Raw genomic sequence first — 15974 nt, forward strand, 5'->3', positions numbered from 1 at the left:
GCGGTGCTTGGGCTTTGTTTCTGCTGCTCTGACTTGGAAACCTACCGAGCTCTCTGTCTCTTGTCCTTGTGTGTGTTTGTATCTCCCCTTCTGCTCCTCCCTCTAGTGCTTATCTGTTTAAGGTTGCTAGGACTGCAGCAGCCTAGGCTCTGTCCTGACAGCTCTGGTCACACAGGCATTCTGGGATAGTCACTGAAGGGCTTTAACCAGCCCAAGTGTGACAAACACGGCAGACATGTTGATGGCAAGTTCTGCCTTTTACCCTTCTACCATATCCCCTCTGCCTTGGCCACTTCCTCCTCCTAAGGCTGATTACCAAGGTTCAGCTATCACAGCTTTGAAGTCCGGCAATCAAAAGCCCCCTTTGGCTCACCTAATTAACATGCCCAATTAAAATTTAACAGCTCATCCTAACACAAGATTTCCTCTTTTATCTTTATAAACTGCCATTCGCCTATGGGCCGTGTCTGTCTCATCTCTATCCAGAGGTAGTTCTTTGTCCATCCAGGGCAAATATCCCTTCTGCCTCCCTTGTTCCCTTCCCCTTCTCCCTCATCTTCTATCTCCTGTCTTTGTCTCTTAATACCCATCCCTCTGGAGCAAATCAATCTCTTTTGTGCTGAGAACTTGGTCTGGAGGGGGGGGGTGTGTGTGCCCACTTCAAGGTCCTTACATCACCTGTTAGGAAGGCCAAAAGAGGGCATCAGATAGCCCAGAACCGGAGCTATAAATGGCTGTGAGCCACCTTCTGAATGCTGGGAATTGAACCTGGGTCCTCTTCGAGAGCAACAAGTGCTTTAAACTGCTGAGCTGTCTCTCCAGCCCCCCACGTCTAGCTTTTTATGAAAATGCTGGGTATTTAAACTCTTCATGCTTCTTCATCAAGCACTTTGCCACTGAGCCATCTCTCCAATTCTTTTCAAACTCATTCTTACACTGTCCTAGGCATGGGACAAATCCCTAGAGTAAAGACCAACACCCACCCTACCCAAGACAGAACCCGATGTTGACTCCACCCACACATAGTCTGTTAAACTCCACCCACACATAGTCTGTTAAAAGGCCAACTCTCTTTTGTGGTTTTCAATGAAGGGCTGTAGTGCCCCCTGGAGGACATAGAGATGTGTGGCAACATTTGCTTGGGAACTTTCAAGGGGTATAGAGGGTGGACAGGTTAGGGGGTGGTGTCCAGCTCGAATATTGAATAGACTACAGTGGAGGAGCTGCCTGGCTTAAAAACTAGACAATAGGACTGGAGAGGTGGCTCAGTGGTTAAGAACACTGACTGCTGCTCTTCCAGAGGTCCTGAGTTCAATTTCCAGAAACCACATGGTGGCTCATAAGCATCTGAAATGAGATCTGGTGCCCTCTTCTGGCCTGCAGGCATGTATGCAGGTCAAATATGTGTAACAATAAGTAAACAAATCTTTTAAAAAAGAAAGAAATTAGACAATAACCTTTCTGAACCCTGGCAATGGTGGAAGGCCAAGGACATAGCCTGATGTCTTCAGAGCTGTGGTTCCAGGCCTGGACTGGACCCTGGCAGGGAGAGATTCCATAGATATTTATTGAAGAAACAACAGGGAGTATAGACGTCTATGTACTGTCTCGGGGAACTAGGGCACCTGCTGCGCACACACTGTAAAATGGGGATGTTAATACATCAGTAAGAACCTGGAGGGGAAAACAGTATCTTGTTAGGAAACAAGCTGGAACTCCCTTTACGTGTGTGGATAATATACTGCTCTCTCTTCCTAGGAAGCTACTGGACTCTGTCCTGAAGCCTCGCTTAGAACTATGAAAGAGTTGAAGAGAGGCAGGCAGTTAGAAACACATAAATACCCACTGCCACTCGACAGCTCAGCTCTGCACCTGGATCCGTTCCCCTGAGGCTGATCCCCAGTGCTGTGGCCAGACGGATTCTGCCACCGCAGTTTGTAACTGGGGTGGGGAGGAGAAGGGGGCAAGTCTCACCCGACAGGACAATAAGGCAAGTGATTGACAGCTGAGCTCATCGTCACGGCTCATGACACCTACGGGCTGAGACTGACTTCAGGTAGGTGGCCAAGCTTCCTAATCTTCAGCCTCCTCATCTCTAATACGGAGAGAATTACGCTTTTCTTAAGGGTAACAGGGGGATGAACCAAGTCAAAGAGAGCTCAGTGCTTGGTGCCCGGCCCTTAGTGGACATTATGAGTGTCGTTAATACATTGAAAAGGAGCCTCAGACAAACGGCAAGTCATAAAGCCTGTGGCCACCTCAGACCAGAACTGACACTTGGCCTTTTACCCCAAGGACACAAGCAGACAGAGAACATCATGTTCTTAAGAGATACAAACGAAATAACTTTATTCTGCCTCTAAGTCACTTGGTTCCCTGGTTGAACAAGAGGGTGGTGACTCACGCTTCCCATTATAACTGTGTTTCTGTATCCCTCTGGTGATAAATAGATCATTTTTTAGCCGCTTTTGCTAAAATGAAGGTCTTCCCAATGTCAAACTCTGCGCGCAGGTTTTACAGATTCCCATTTCCCCTCCCACTGCCCTCCCCCTCTCCCTGGCCTTCCTAGGCATCTTGCTCTACCAAGGAGTGGGTTTGTGTTTTTGTTCCGATGACTCTGAACAGCCCCACTAATGGGGATGCCTGGCATCTGTTTCCTATTGAAACGTGAATGCTTTGGAGCAATATTTACCAAACCCACTTGCCAACCGCTGCACTTAGATTCGACAAAGTGACAATAAAGGCTGCCATTGCACACCAGAGCTCTCCTCAGGCCACGCTGGGCAGAGTCTTTAGGTTCGCAAATGGATGAGTCCATTGCTTAAGAGACAATCGCTTGTCCAGCTGAGGGGGCAAAGGCGCCCTTGTCTGGTTCCCATGCTGTGTTGTTCGGGTTCTCCTGGCTCAAACCCAGCACCCTTCAACTCAGTCTGGAGGTTGAGAGTGAAGTCAAATATTATTAGAGTGTGCCCTGGAACACACTCACAAGTTGGCCTTTTAGTGAAAAATGATCTGATATTAAACAAATTAAGATAATTCACAGTAGGACTGAGATGAGGAGCAACTCACATCTCTCTCTCTCTCTCTAATGCTCTCTCTCTCTCTCTCTCATGCTCTCTCTCTCTCTCATGCTCTCTGATCAAATTCTCAGCATCCATTCAGAATGCTAAGTAAATGCTTTCCCTGGTAGGCAGGCCAGCCAGCAGGCAAGCAGGCAGCAGGGTCCACACAAGCAGCAACAGCAGTCACTGTCTGCCCACTTTTGAGAACGTACTATTACCAGATGTGGCAGGCTGGGTAGGAGCCTTCAGAGATTCAGTCCCCAGAACCCATCTGTTGAAACGGAATAAGAAAAGGATCTCTGTAGGTATAAACTCGGGATCTTATGCTGAGGCCATGGGTTGTCTCCAAGGGGACCATCACAAGGGCTTCACATGAGAGATGGAGTGCAAGAGAGGTCAAAGTTGGCTAAGGCAAAGGCCACAGACACGGAGGGACCAGTTGCTATACAGATCCCCAACAGGCAGACCGGTAAGAAAAGGGGCACAGACAGGTAAGGAAGATGGTGAACTTCTGGCTTCTTCCTCGCCCACCAGGAGATTTGGATTTTGGTACCCTCTCTGCCCTGGGTAGGTGAGGGTAGGGGACATTTTTCTCTGTGTGCGCTTTTGTTTTGCAAGTGTGTATGTGTGTGTGCGTATGTGTTGTATGTGTGCATGCACCCTCATTCACATGAACACTACTTCATTTATAATAAAGTCTGTTAGTACCTGCTGTGTCCAAATTCTTTTTTCCAGAGATTTAATTGGTATAGAAAATGAACCCAATCAAGATCCTAGATGACCACAGATGGCTGTCCTGTTAGCCAAGGAGCACCAGCCACCATCAGAATAGGAAGAAGCCAGAATGGATCCCCAGATCCTCTAGGGAACACAGTCTCTGAATGCATTTCAACCGTTAACATCCACTTCAGAGTTAAAAAAAAAAAAAAAAAAAAAAAAAAAAAAAAAAAAACCAACTGTAGTTTCAAGGCTAACCACAATTGTGGTGATGTTACAGATGTCACAGGACCAGAACACACTGTACAGGCATGGCGTCTCACACCAGTGACTTTCCTTTACAGGGCACATGCCCCAGGCCGTCTTGAGCACACCTCTGGCAGTGCTTGCTTCAACGGTCTGCACACATTACCTTCAGAGGAGTAATTCCTCACACTAAAACCGTTCTGTGTCTTAGCTGGGGTTTATGGGAAGACGGAAGGCGTGTGACAACTGCCAACGGCTCATGTGTGTGCTTCCAGTACACTCTGTGTGTCTGTGTGTGCGCGCACACACACACTTTGGCTTCCAGAAAAACTATGCTAAGCAATTTAAACCTCGCCGCGCATGAACTGCCATTGACGTCGTTCTCATCACGAGCCACTGAAGCAGATGCTGTTAACTAGTGACTCCTGTGTCAGTGGAAGAAACTGGGGTTCAGAGTCTACGTTTGTTTTCTATCACACTAGCTAGCTCATAGGTGAGAGCTAAGACCTGGATATAGATCTGTTTCCAACTCTCTAGCCTACCCCTTAAGAAAATCTGAGGGCCAATGAGATGACCCGGTCTGAAATTGTGCTCGCTGCCAAGCCTAAGTACCTGTAGTTATGCCCCAGGAACTACATGGCAGAATGAAAAAACTGACTCTTCTGATTGACATATGTGCAGCATGATGGATGGGCATGTGTACACACACACACACACACACACACACACCATACACAGAGAGAAGTACACTCAATTTAAGATTTGGAAAAAAACAAAAAGAACATCTGGGAGAAAAAAAGAAAGAAAGAAATAAGAAATTTAGATCCATTTTTTAAAAATGGATCCCTGGAGTGGACAAACATCTTCAAAGAAGTTTTGAGTTATGTCTTCATGTAGGAATACACGTTCATATTTGACCGTCTTCATTTTCCATGCTGGCATTTTCATTGCTAACAATTGTTTTGGTTTTCTTTGGTGTGTGTGTAGGGGGGAGGGGAGGTATTTGAATGTCTGTCTTTGTCTTTAGCAAAAGACCCCAGAACTTTTCAGAGTCAAAAAGACGAAAACAAATCTTAACAATTTAAGAAAGGGGGGAAATTTGATTAAAAATTTATTCTTCTCAGAAAAGTGTATCCTTCTGACAAGCTGTATTTCTATATAAAATTGCTTGTGGACCTCACAAACCTCAGATGATAGAGGTTTGTTTTATTTTTATGTATATGGGTGTTTGCGTGCATGTATGTAATTGCACTGTGTGTGTGCACTGCCCATGGAGGCCAGAAGAGGGCATCTGATTCCATAGTACTGTCGCAGGCAATTGTAAAATGCCACGTAGGTGCTGCAAACTGGATCCAGGTCCTCTGCAAGAACTTCAGATGCTCTCAACCACTGAGCCAATACTCCAGTCTCTTGATATTTTGTTGGTGTTGTTGTTGTTGTTGTTGGTGGTGGTGGTGGTGGTGGTGGTGGTGGTTTCCCTGAGACAGGGTTTCTCTGTGTAGCCCTGGCCATCCTCAGAGATCCATCTGCCTCTGCCTCCCGAGGCAGGGATTAAATGTATGCACCACCACGCCTGGCTGAGATTTAAAAAAAAAAAAAAAAGAAAGAAACTGTCATGGAAATGTCGAGCATTCCTTATAGAAAAGTGTAAGAAAGCCTTCTCAGTATTAAGAGCCATCTCCTTGAGACCAGCCTTGCTTCCTCTAATCCCTCTCTACCAGCTTCATTTGCAGAACCACACACATCTATCACACACACACACACACACACACACACACACACACACACACACACACACACACACCGCCATGAGTACTTTAGTATATCTTCGGTGACGAGACCATTTTACTGAACATAACTGAAAAGTCATTATCACTCTAACACAATTACAGCCATTGCTTAACATCACCCCGTAGGGGCAGGTCTATTGCTAAGGTCCTGTTCCCCAATTGGTTCTTGATCTGTCAGTTAAGAAAGTCATGGGCCAAACGCTGGGTGGAAAGGATAGGTGGGACTTCCGAGAGTTCTCTGTGCTACTGATGAAGAAAAGTCTAAAAATTTGAAATGGAATGGCCATATAGGCCGCTCCTACAGGGGGTGTTTAGCAGGGACTAGATTCAACTGACCAACTAAAGTTAGGGCAGGTGGGAGGAGCAGAGCTAAGAGTAGTAATGAAGGCTGGCTTTTCCAGGCAGGAGATAGTAGCACCCAGCAAGTGTGCCTAGAAGGCAAAGTGAAAATGAAAAACTGTGTGTCTGTGTCTTTTATCCGTGGGCAAAGGGAAGCTGGGTGGTAGTTGGTAGGGTGGCCCATTCCCGGAGCTAAGACAGGATAACGAAAAGCTACAGGCAACATCACCCAAAACTCTATCACGCTCAGATTTTTCCAACAGTCTCAAAAAAAAGCTTTTTTTCTTGTCAGTTGTTTTCTACCAGAACCCATATTCATATTGCATTTGGTTATTTTTTTAATTAAAAATAAATTTTTTATTAGTGTATCAGTTTGGGTACTCCTCAGGGGAGTCAGGAGACAACCTTCAGGAATCAGGTCTCTCTTTCCACTGTGGGTCCTAGAGACCAAACTCAGGTGTCAGACCTACACAGCGCGGGTGCCTTTACCTGGTGATCCATTCCACTGGCCCACCCTCATCCTTTAATCTAAGTGCTGAGAGCTTTTGGTGCCACTTCTAGGAATTTGTCATTTGTCATTGGGCTCGGACAAGGAAGTAGGCGCAGGTAAGAATGTCAGAAACACTGACCGTGGGGCTTTGCTTACTGCTTTGCTTGATACTGTCTTGTGTGATCTCCTTGTTTACCACTTCCCTTGACTCCTTTGTCTTTGATCTAAGAACTGACCATGGTGTTTGGATGCACCTAGGATGATATAAAAGCAGGCTGTAGCCGGGCGTGGTGGCGCACACCTTTAATCCCAGCACTTGGGAGGCAGAGGCAGGCGGATTTCTGGGTTCGAGGCCAGCCTGGTCTACAAAGTGAGTTCCAGGACAGCCAGGGCTATACAGAGAAACCCTGTCTCAAAAAACCAAAAAAAAAAAAAAAAAGCAGGCTGGAGAGACAGAGCTGTGTCAGCCTCAGCTCTGATGGAGTCGGGCTATCATTTTGTCTAATTGTTTGGTTTTTTTTTTTTTTCTTTTCAATCCTCCCTCCCTCCCTCCCTTGAGAACCGGTTGACTGACTGAGCTGGCTTGGTCGTCTAAGCCAAGCCTCACCCCCTCTGTCCTATACCATATCTTTACTATATAGCACTTACTGCACGGTGACTCCTGTGGCAGCTGCAGAGCCTGCTGCCCCCAGCTCCTGAATTCCTAAGTGGGAAACTAAACCCAGACAGAAGCTGATCCGATTTTGGGAACTATGGCGGGCAATTCATCCTTTAAAAGGAGGCACAGAATGCACACAGCTCACCTCTCCGTCGTCGGTGACGTACGGAACACAGGACTGATCCACGTGCTTAGGATTCGCTGGTCTGATGCGCTCATTTTCCATTTATCCACTAATATTTCTCTTTGACCTAACGGTTCCAATCACACCGGTTTTAAACGTCACTGGTCTTGTTACTGTCCTAAGGCGCTGCAAAGTAGTACTTTTTTATCAGTTGTTCTATGTTTATAACTGAGAGTCTTCAAGAAAGAGCTCTGACACTATTCAGCAATATAAACAGAATGAAGAGCCAATCGCACATGGATGAACCTTGAGAAGGTTGGGCTAGCTGAAAAACCTCACAAAGGAATATATATTATTTGCATTTTTTTAATTTAAGGGCCTGGAAAAGGAAACCCACAGCCAGAGCAGAGATTAGTGGATGCTGTGACTAGAGAGGTGGAGAATGGAGAAGAACTACTTACAGGTTCAGAGCATCTTCTAAGGACGGCAATATTCTAGAAGTGGGATATGGTAAATGCTCATAATAGCTTTATCATGAGTCTCCCTTCTCCCTGGGTCCTTAGCCACTGGCCCACAGGGACAAAGGGAACAGAGTCAATAAACAGGGTTTCAGATAGCCCATGAGTATGAAGGGAAATTATGTTATTCTGGGATCAGCTTTGGGGAGACAGGTCAACTTTATTTGGGGTGAATCAAGGATTATATACTGTTTGGGGAGGGGGTAGGAGTATCCAGGGTGGGCAAAGGTCATTGGCTGAAGGCTAACATACTGCGGTGCCTCATTAGCCCGGGAAGACATTCCAGGAGTCTCAGGTGTTTACAGAACAGGCTCTTACTGGAAGAAAGGAAGCTGACCCTGTAGCCTAACCAAGAATAAGTGACATTCCACAGGTAGAGGTGTGGGGCCTGGGATCCCCGGGTTGAGAAGAGGAAGCCTCATCATTGAACAGAGTCTGACATTCTGCACTGAGCTCAGGGCTTTCCCATAATGTCGTATTTTGATCTTAGTTTGCAGGGCAACACTTCATGAATATAGCAAAACCATTACATTAAATGGGTGTGTTTTATGGCATGTGCAGAATTATAGCCCAAGAAACATATAAAACAACTTTCCTTTTGCGGGCTGGAGCTCAGTGGAAAAGTACTAGCCTAGCCTGCTTGAGGCCCTGGGTTCAATTTCCAATATCAAGGATTTTTTTTTTCTTTTGAATATGGCTTATCTAGTAAAATCAGTATAACTCTTTCTTTCCCTTCCGAGTAATGAGCTGGGTGCTCTCACAGCCCCCTGTGATGTCACTGCCTTTTAAAGTATTTCCGCAGCTCAAGGATATTTATTCAATGTATTCAAGTCTCATGTCTGTTATTGTTGGGAGCTCACGATTGTCTGTCCATAGTGAGGGGGTGCTATGTCTGGTGTGACCTCAGTAGTCTTTAACAGGGTCCTCATTTTCTGGTACAAGATAACCAGATGTTGCTGCCCAGGAGCTGGACTAGCCTTCTCCGGAGGCCTGGTGTCTTCTAGGGACAGACCTTTGCAAAGCATCAATTGAGGTCTGAAGGTGGTAATCACTGCTCTTGGGACTGCACACAGCACTTTAGTGGGCTGAACGGGGAAAAGTGTGTTTTAGGAAGAGAAAAATCAGCAATCCAAAGTCCTATTTCCAATTCAAATGGATGATTACAGTGTTCTGACTTGGGTTTGATTCTTGTTCTTTGTTTTGTATTTGACTGGAAACCCTGGTTTCTACTGATACTACCATATACTACCATGGTCATTATTTTCTCAAATGTTTTATAGAAGTGATATAAAATAAAAATATCCAAAAAGCCGAGAGCTCCATTTTTTTTTTTTAGATTTTATTAATTGTGTGTGTCACTGTGTAGATATGCCATGCACATACAGATGCATACAGAGCCTGGATCTCTGGGTCCCCAGGGGATCCAGACCCCCCGGAACAGGAGGTAGAGGGGACTGAGCTGCCTGGCATGGATGCTGGGAACCAAAGTCCGGTCCTCAGCAAGAACAGTGCTTGTTCTTTGTGGCTGAGCTGTCTCTCTAGTGCTAGCAGGATCATTACTATAAGCGAATAATCTCAGATTTTGCTGGCTTTTTGCTCTCAGAATGGCTTTCTATCTCCTAGAATGTATCTCCTAGGGATGGGTAGTCGAGACTGTTTGAACACCAAATAATCCTCTGTGGTTAATGGTTACTTACTTTCAAAACTAGGCAATTTATTTATTTTTTACATAGTTGCTACTACTATATAACCAAACCCGCACAGGAGCACACAACACAGAAAAGGGCCGGGCGTTCCTTTTACGCCTTTGCACTACACTTCCTTTTTTTTTTTTTTTTTTTTTGGCTTTTTCGAGCCAGGGTTTCTCTGTGTAGCCCTGGCTGTCCTGGAACTCAGAAATCTGCCTGCCTCTGCCTCCCAAGGGCTGGGATTAAAGGCGTGTGCCACCACACCAGGCTGTACTACGCTTCTGTGTAAATGTGCTGCTTAGGGTTTTTTGTTTGATGCAGTCTCACTACAAACCCGCCAGACAGTGCAGGGTGATCTCCAACTCTTGGTCCTCTTGCCTGCACACTGTGCATCCCAAGCATGTGCCTCAGTGCCTGGCTGAACGATCGCACCGTTGTTTCCTTACTCCCCTAGAAGCGCACAAAGGGAGCCCTTCTCACTTTGACTGTAAAATACCCCAAAATGTGCCTATCCAGTAATCTATAGGAGAGTAAAAGAATTGTAAGGTTCTCCAGGTTCATTCAATATTTCATTCCTCTGTCTATTAAGACTTTGACCCAGATATTAAGAAGACTTGATGGGGCTGGAGAGATGGCTCAGTGGTTAAGAGCCCCGACTGGTCTTCTGAAGGTCGTGAGTTCAAATCCCAGCAACCACATGATGGCTTACAACCATCCGTAATGAGATCTGATACCCTCTTCTGGGATTTCTGAAGAGAGCTACAGCAAGGCAATGGGGCCAGAGCGAGAAGAAAAAAAAAGTGTCTGAAGACAGCTGCAGTGTACTTAACATATAATAAATAAATAAATCTTTAAAAAAAAAAAAAAAAAAAAAAAGAAGACTTGAGCCAGGCAGTGGTGGCGCACGCCTTTAATCCCAGCACTTGGGAGGCAGAGGCAGGCAGATTTCTGAGTTCAAGGCCAGCCTGGTCTACAGAGTGAGTTCCAGGACAGCCAGGCCTACACAGAGAAACCCTATCTCGAAAAACCAAAGAGGAGGAGGAGGAAGAGGAGGAGGAGGACTACTTGCTGCTTGTGGTGGTTTGACTAAGAATGGCTCCCATAGACTCAGACATTTGAGTACTTAGTCACCAGGGAGTAGCACTATTTGAGAGGAGGTGTGGTTTTGTTCAGGAAAGTGTGTCACTGGGAGTGGACTTTGAGGGGTCAAAAATCACATGCAAGGTCCAGGTGCATTTCTCTCTCTCTCTCTCTCTCTCTCTCTCTCTCTTCCATATCAGGATGTTGCTCTCAACTACATCTCCAGCAACATGCCTGGCTTGCCTGGTGATAATGGACTAAGCTTCTTAAACTGTAAGCAAGCCCCAATTAAATGCTTGCCTTGGTTATGGTGTCTCTTCACCACAGTAGCACTTCACTCGGCTCCTAGCACCTGCATCAGAGGACTCACAGTGCCTACAGCTCCCGTTCCTGGGGATCTGATGACGCCCTCTTCCTCCTTCCATGAGCATTTGCATCACGTGACAGGACACGCTCACAGAAATATACTCATACATAAACCTTTTTAAACAACTTAAGTCCTGCTCAGCATCAGTGTGGCAAGCATGGCAAGTTACAGGTTCACCTTCTCTATGAACAGAGAAGACTGGCAGGCAGCCTGCCACAGAGCTTTCCAGTCTAGAGTTCATCTCAACTTCAAATATCCCAGTCATACCAAATTATCTGCAAAAGGGAGTAAACTACAATTTCGGCAGATAAGGCCAACATAGCATCTTAGATGGTCCCTACGGTGATGTTCTGATCTGCTTTATCATCTTTCCATATTTTTGGAATATTGCTTGTAAGTCTAACAGAACAGACCAACAGTCGAGGGACAGGGGTATACATGGGTATCCACTGAAATGGTCTATCTAAAGCAAGCACCTTTATTTAAAAACATATATATATATATATTTAGTGGCACAAGTTCATACAAAGACCAGAAGAGGGCATTGGATCCATTGGGTTACAGGCATTTGTGAGTCAGCATGGATGCTGGGATCCAGAGTCAGGTCCTCGTGGTGGAACAGCGAGCCCTCTTAGCCACCGAGCCATCTCTTCAGCCCCAAGGCCTACACTTTGTGTATGGAAGTCTGTACGGCTCTACCTCTCGGTTCTCTGCTTTCCGCAGGTGAGAGATGATGGCCCGAGAACTTCAGAATGGTTTTGGATCTCTAGGAAGACTTTTGCTATCACATTCAATGTGTTTAAATCTGCAACACACCTTCTGGTAGCAGCATATATAAAGGACATAGAAGAAGGAAGCTTTTCCTCTTTGCCTGGTGCTTGCCCTTGCTCTTTCCGGCAAGTCTATTCCTTCACTGGCATTAGAACCATTTTTTTTTTCCTCCCGAGACAAGGGTTTCTCTGTGTAGCCATAGCTGACCTGGAACTCGCTCTGTAGACCAAGCTGGCCTCAAATTCACAGAGATCCGACTGCCTCTGCCTCCCGGGTACTAGGATTAAAGGTGTGTGCCACCATCCCGGGCTAAAGCCTACTTTTATTTGGGAAACTGGCATATATTGAAGACTAGTGGAGACATCCACTATTGTGGACTGAACAACTACTGGATTCTTAGGCTTTCTGTTGGTAGACAGACATCGTTGGACTATCTGGGCTACAGCTTGTAAGCCACTCTAATAAATCTCCTTTTACATACATATTAGGTAGATTAGATTAGATGGATGGATGGATGGATTGATGGATGGATTCATTCATTCATTCATCCATTAATTCATATCTCCCTAAAAACAAAGCGTTTCATCTTTAAAGGGCAATATTCATATAAAAAGGTCTATTGCAAGGGGTAGCATTTCCTCCTCTCTTGCTGATTCAGAAAGGAAAGACACACTGAGCTAATTTCCACGACTAGCCCACTCACCCCCTCGCTCTTGTCTACTAGCACCCTCCTGTTTAGTCTCCCATCTCCCCATGTACCAACTGTCCAGCAGAAGAAGAAGCCCTGGCCAGCAGACCACAGTTTATCTCCATCCTCAATACAGTGAGACAGGTGATGGGGACGACCAAGCATCAGTATTAGTTTCTTTCATAGCACTGTGATAAAAACACCACTTATAGAAGAAGGCTTATTTGGGCTTATAGTTTTCGAGTATTAAAGTCCACTTTGGCAGAGCAGAGGGAGCAAGCAGCAGGCATGGCAGCTGGAGCAGCGAGCCAAGGGCTCACATTTTACATCATAAGCGTGAAGCAGAGCACAAATAAGAAATGGCAGGAGTCCTTGACACTCCCAAAGCCGATCTCCAGTGTCCAACTTGTTCCAACATGGCCACAACTTCTGACGCTCTCCACCACCAGCAGCAGCTGAAGTCGAAGAATGTAAATTCCTATGAGATCTATCTTATTCAAACCATCACAGCATTGTCACATCTCTTCCCACGGGTCCTCAGTGCCTTCAGTGAACTCTCTCAGGGAGTAGCAAGCTACGGATTGAGGAAGCACTGGGGCAAATCTAAACTAAGGGATTGGAGACTTAGCTCGGTGGTAGCAAGCACAACGCCTTGAATTCATTCTCTGTCCCCAGCACCAGAAAATGAAGAAGGGGGGTATGTGATATAAATGAAAGAAGGGAGGGAGGGAGGGAGAGAGGGAGGGAGGGAGGGAGGGAGGGAGGGAGGGAGGGAGGGAGGGAGGGAGGGAGGGAGGGAGGGAGGGAAAATGGGCCATTCAACAGACCCTAACTTGTTTCAGGCTGTGGCAGAAAAGGCAGTGCCTTCATACCTGTGAGACATGTTTTGTCTATCTTTGTAAAGTACAAAATGAACAGTCTAGCAGGCAAGTCAGAGGCACAGTTTATTTGGTTCATGCCAAGATTTGTCAGGAAAACTCTGTGCATTCAGCTAAAACCTCGGGAGATTAACCTGATTTTAAACTTCATTTACAAAAGGTCGGAAACAGTTCGGCATTCTGTCTTAACTTTTAAATAAAAGTCTTTCTGCTTCTTGCAATAAGAGTTAGGAAATCTTTTATGAGTAGAGCATCAGGGTTCAATGTTCAACAAAATTAGATTTCTCAGGAAAGCCTTGGCCTGAGCCCTTCAACTTCCAAGAGATTGTACCTTATGACCGAAAGGGGCAGAAGGTCGAAAAGTCAATCTATTCACCTATTGCATCCCGCAGACCAAACATTTCTGCAGTTCCCAAGAAGGACAGCTAAACCCCGGAAGCTGACTTGGGTTGTACTTGCAGTCACGAGTCGCCCCCCTCACATCCTCCCTGTCGCTCTTCCCTTCTCTGCAGCATCCGGCAGTACCAAAGGCACTGTTCCCCAAAGGCCAGAAGACGGATCTGCTCCTTTCCCACCAAGAGAGAAAAAAACCAGCTCTTGTTAATTCTACGTAGAGTAACATGGAGACTCCGATTTCATCTACATGATGCTGAAGAAAATCGGGGAAGTACAGATATGGTATAAGCCAGAGGTGGTGTGATTGTGGATGGAGGGAGTCAAGGAGCTGGGGAAGAAGGTTAGGTTGGGGTATGTGGGGTGTTCGACTTGACCGAAGTTTGAGTAATGGATGTATTCATTGCTGTGATAAAACGCCATGACCAGAGCAACTTATAGAAGGGTTTATTTGGGGTTTCGTTTCAGAGGGTCAGTACCCACAAGGAGTGCAAACGAGGCATGAGCTTTTGAGACGTCAAAGTTCACCTCTGCCACGACATACCTCCTCCACCGAGGCCACACCTCCTTCACCGAGGCCACACCTCCTTCACCGAGGCCACACCTCCTAAAGAGGCCCCCAAGAGCACCACCAACTGCAGACCACATATTCAAATGCCCAAGAACATGGGGGACAACTCATTCAAACCACATTTGGTAAGATGGAACCTCAGCTGAGAAAATACCTATAGGCAAATCTGTGGCGCATTTTCTTGGTTCAGGATTGATGTGGGAACGATCCAGGATGGGTGCTGTCCCCACTTGGGCAGGGAGTACTTACTGAGTTGTATAAGAAAGCAGGTTGAGAAAGCCATGAGGAGGACAGACAGTGAGCAGCAGCGTTACTCCATGGCTTCTGCTTCGGTTCCTGCCTCCAGGTTACTGTCCTGACTTTCCTGCGTGATACACTGTGCCTGCAAGGTGAAATGAAGTCTCTCTTCCCTAAGTTACATTGGTGCTTTGTCAAAGCAATAGAAAGCAAACGAGAACAGAGTGGGTTCCCCCATCAGTGGGTTCCTGTCCAATATACCCAAGTGGTATAGTGTACACCACCGACATGGAGGGGGACTGTTTCCCACACCCTACTTTGTATGCAGTTACAAGAACAACAACGTTGACACAACAATGTTGCTCTTCTACACGTCAGTGAAGCCTTACTGTAACTCTTTTCGGCAGGCACTGTCACTGGCTTGAGTTCCTTCAGCTCTCACCATGCTTTCCCAGAAGGCATAAAGAGAAGAGTCTAAGGAAGGTCAAGGTGAAACGCATTCCACACAATAGTGTGTAATAAGTAACATCTATGTTGCATGCTCTGGTTCCCAAGACCCGGGCAGCATGGCTCCACCCCCTCCCTTTGTCTCACCTGGCCTTGTTCACACTGCTCAACCCTATGGTATTTTCTCCTCCTCAAGCTCCAAGACTGATGGAACCCATGCTGCCAGGGCCTTGAGTCCTTTACTTCACAGGGATTGAGAATGGCTGGAAGACCTTATCCATGGCTTGATGGGCTGTTAAAGGGTTCCCCGGGGCAGCACCGCAGACAGCCCAGATGGAACCCTGACGAGAGCAGAGTCGTCCTGCATAGGACTCAACCCCTCTGCAGAACCTCAATACTAATACTACGATGACGACAACAATAAATTCGGATTGGCAAAGTGGCTCCAACTCGCTGAGGGATCAGAAGGGAAACAAGACAAAACAAACAGAACCCTGACCAAACTGTTCCTGATGACAAACCCCATTAGGGAGGAAGAATGTTAACTCAGCCTGAGAGGGAACGGGGTGGGTCATAGCACTTGCCTATCATGTCCAAGACACTGGGCACATGCACGCACACACAGAAAGCTCCCTCCTGCTTCTCTCTACTCATGATGTAGCACCCAGGCTTAAGGTGCTTTGGAGTCTGCCAACATCTGGTCTCTATATACGTAAACACACATATGTACGTGTAGCTTCACACGAGGTGTATACACACATGCATATGCCTCGCCCCTCAAAAACCAAAGCCCTCACCAACATTAGAGTTGAGCCTGAGGCTGAAGTGGCATAATTTATGAACTTAGAGATAGCCCATGGTCACATGTAGGACTTACCCGGACCTGGAGCTGCTAATCTAAATCATGAAA

The 15974-nt window shown here is 46.2% G+C and overlaps 1 long non-coding RNA gene across 1 annotated transcript; it reads left to right on the forward strand.

Annotated features, from left to right (window-relative positions):
- The first annotated feature begins 1777 nt into the window (after positions 1 to 1777).
- On the forward strand, positions 1778 to 15097 carry Gm51553. Its single transcript, XR_003947463.1, has 3 exons — positions 1778 to 2056; positions 13929 to 14505; positions 15025 to 15097. It is a non-coding gene; the product is annotated as a predicted gene, 51553 (long non-coding RNA).
- The last annotated feature ends 877 nt before the right edge of the window (positions 15098 to 15974 follow it).

Source organism: Mus musculus, chromosome 8 (assembly GCF_000001635.26).
Source record: "Mus musculus strain C57BL/6J chromosome 8, GRCm38.p6 C57BL/6J".
NCBI lineage: Eukaryota > Metazoa > Chordata > Mammalia > Rodentia > Muridae > Mus > Mus musculus.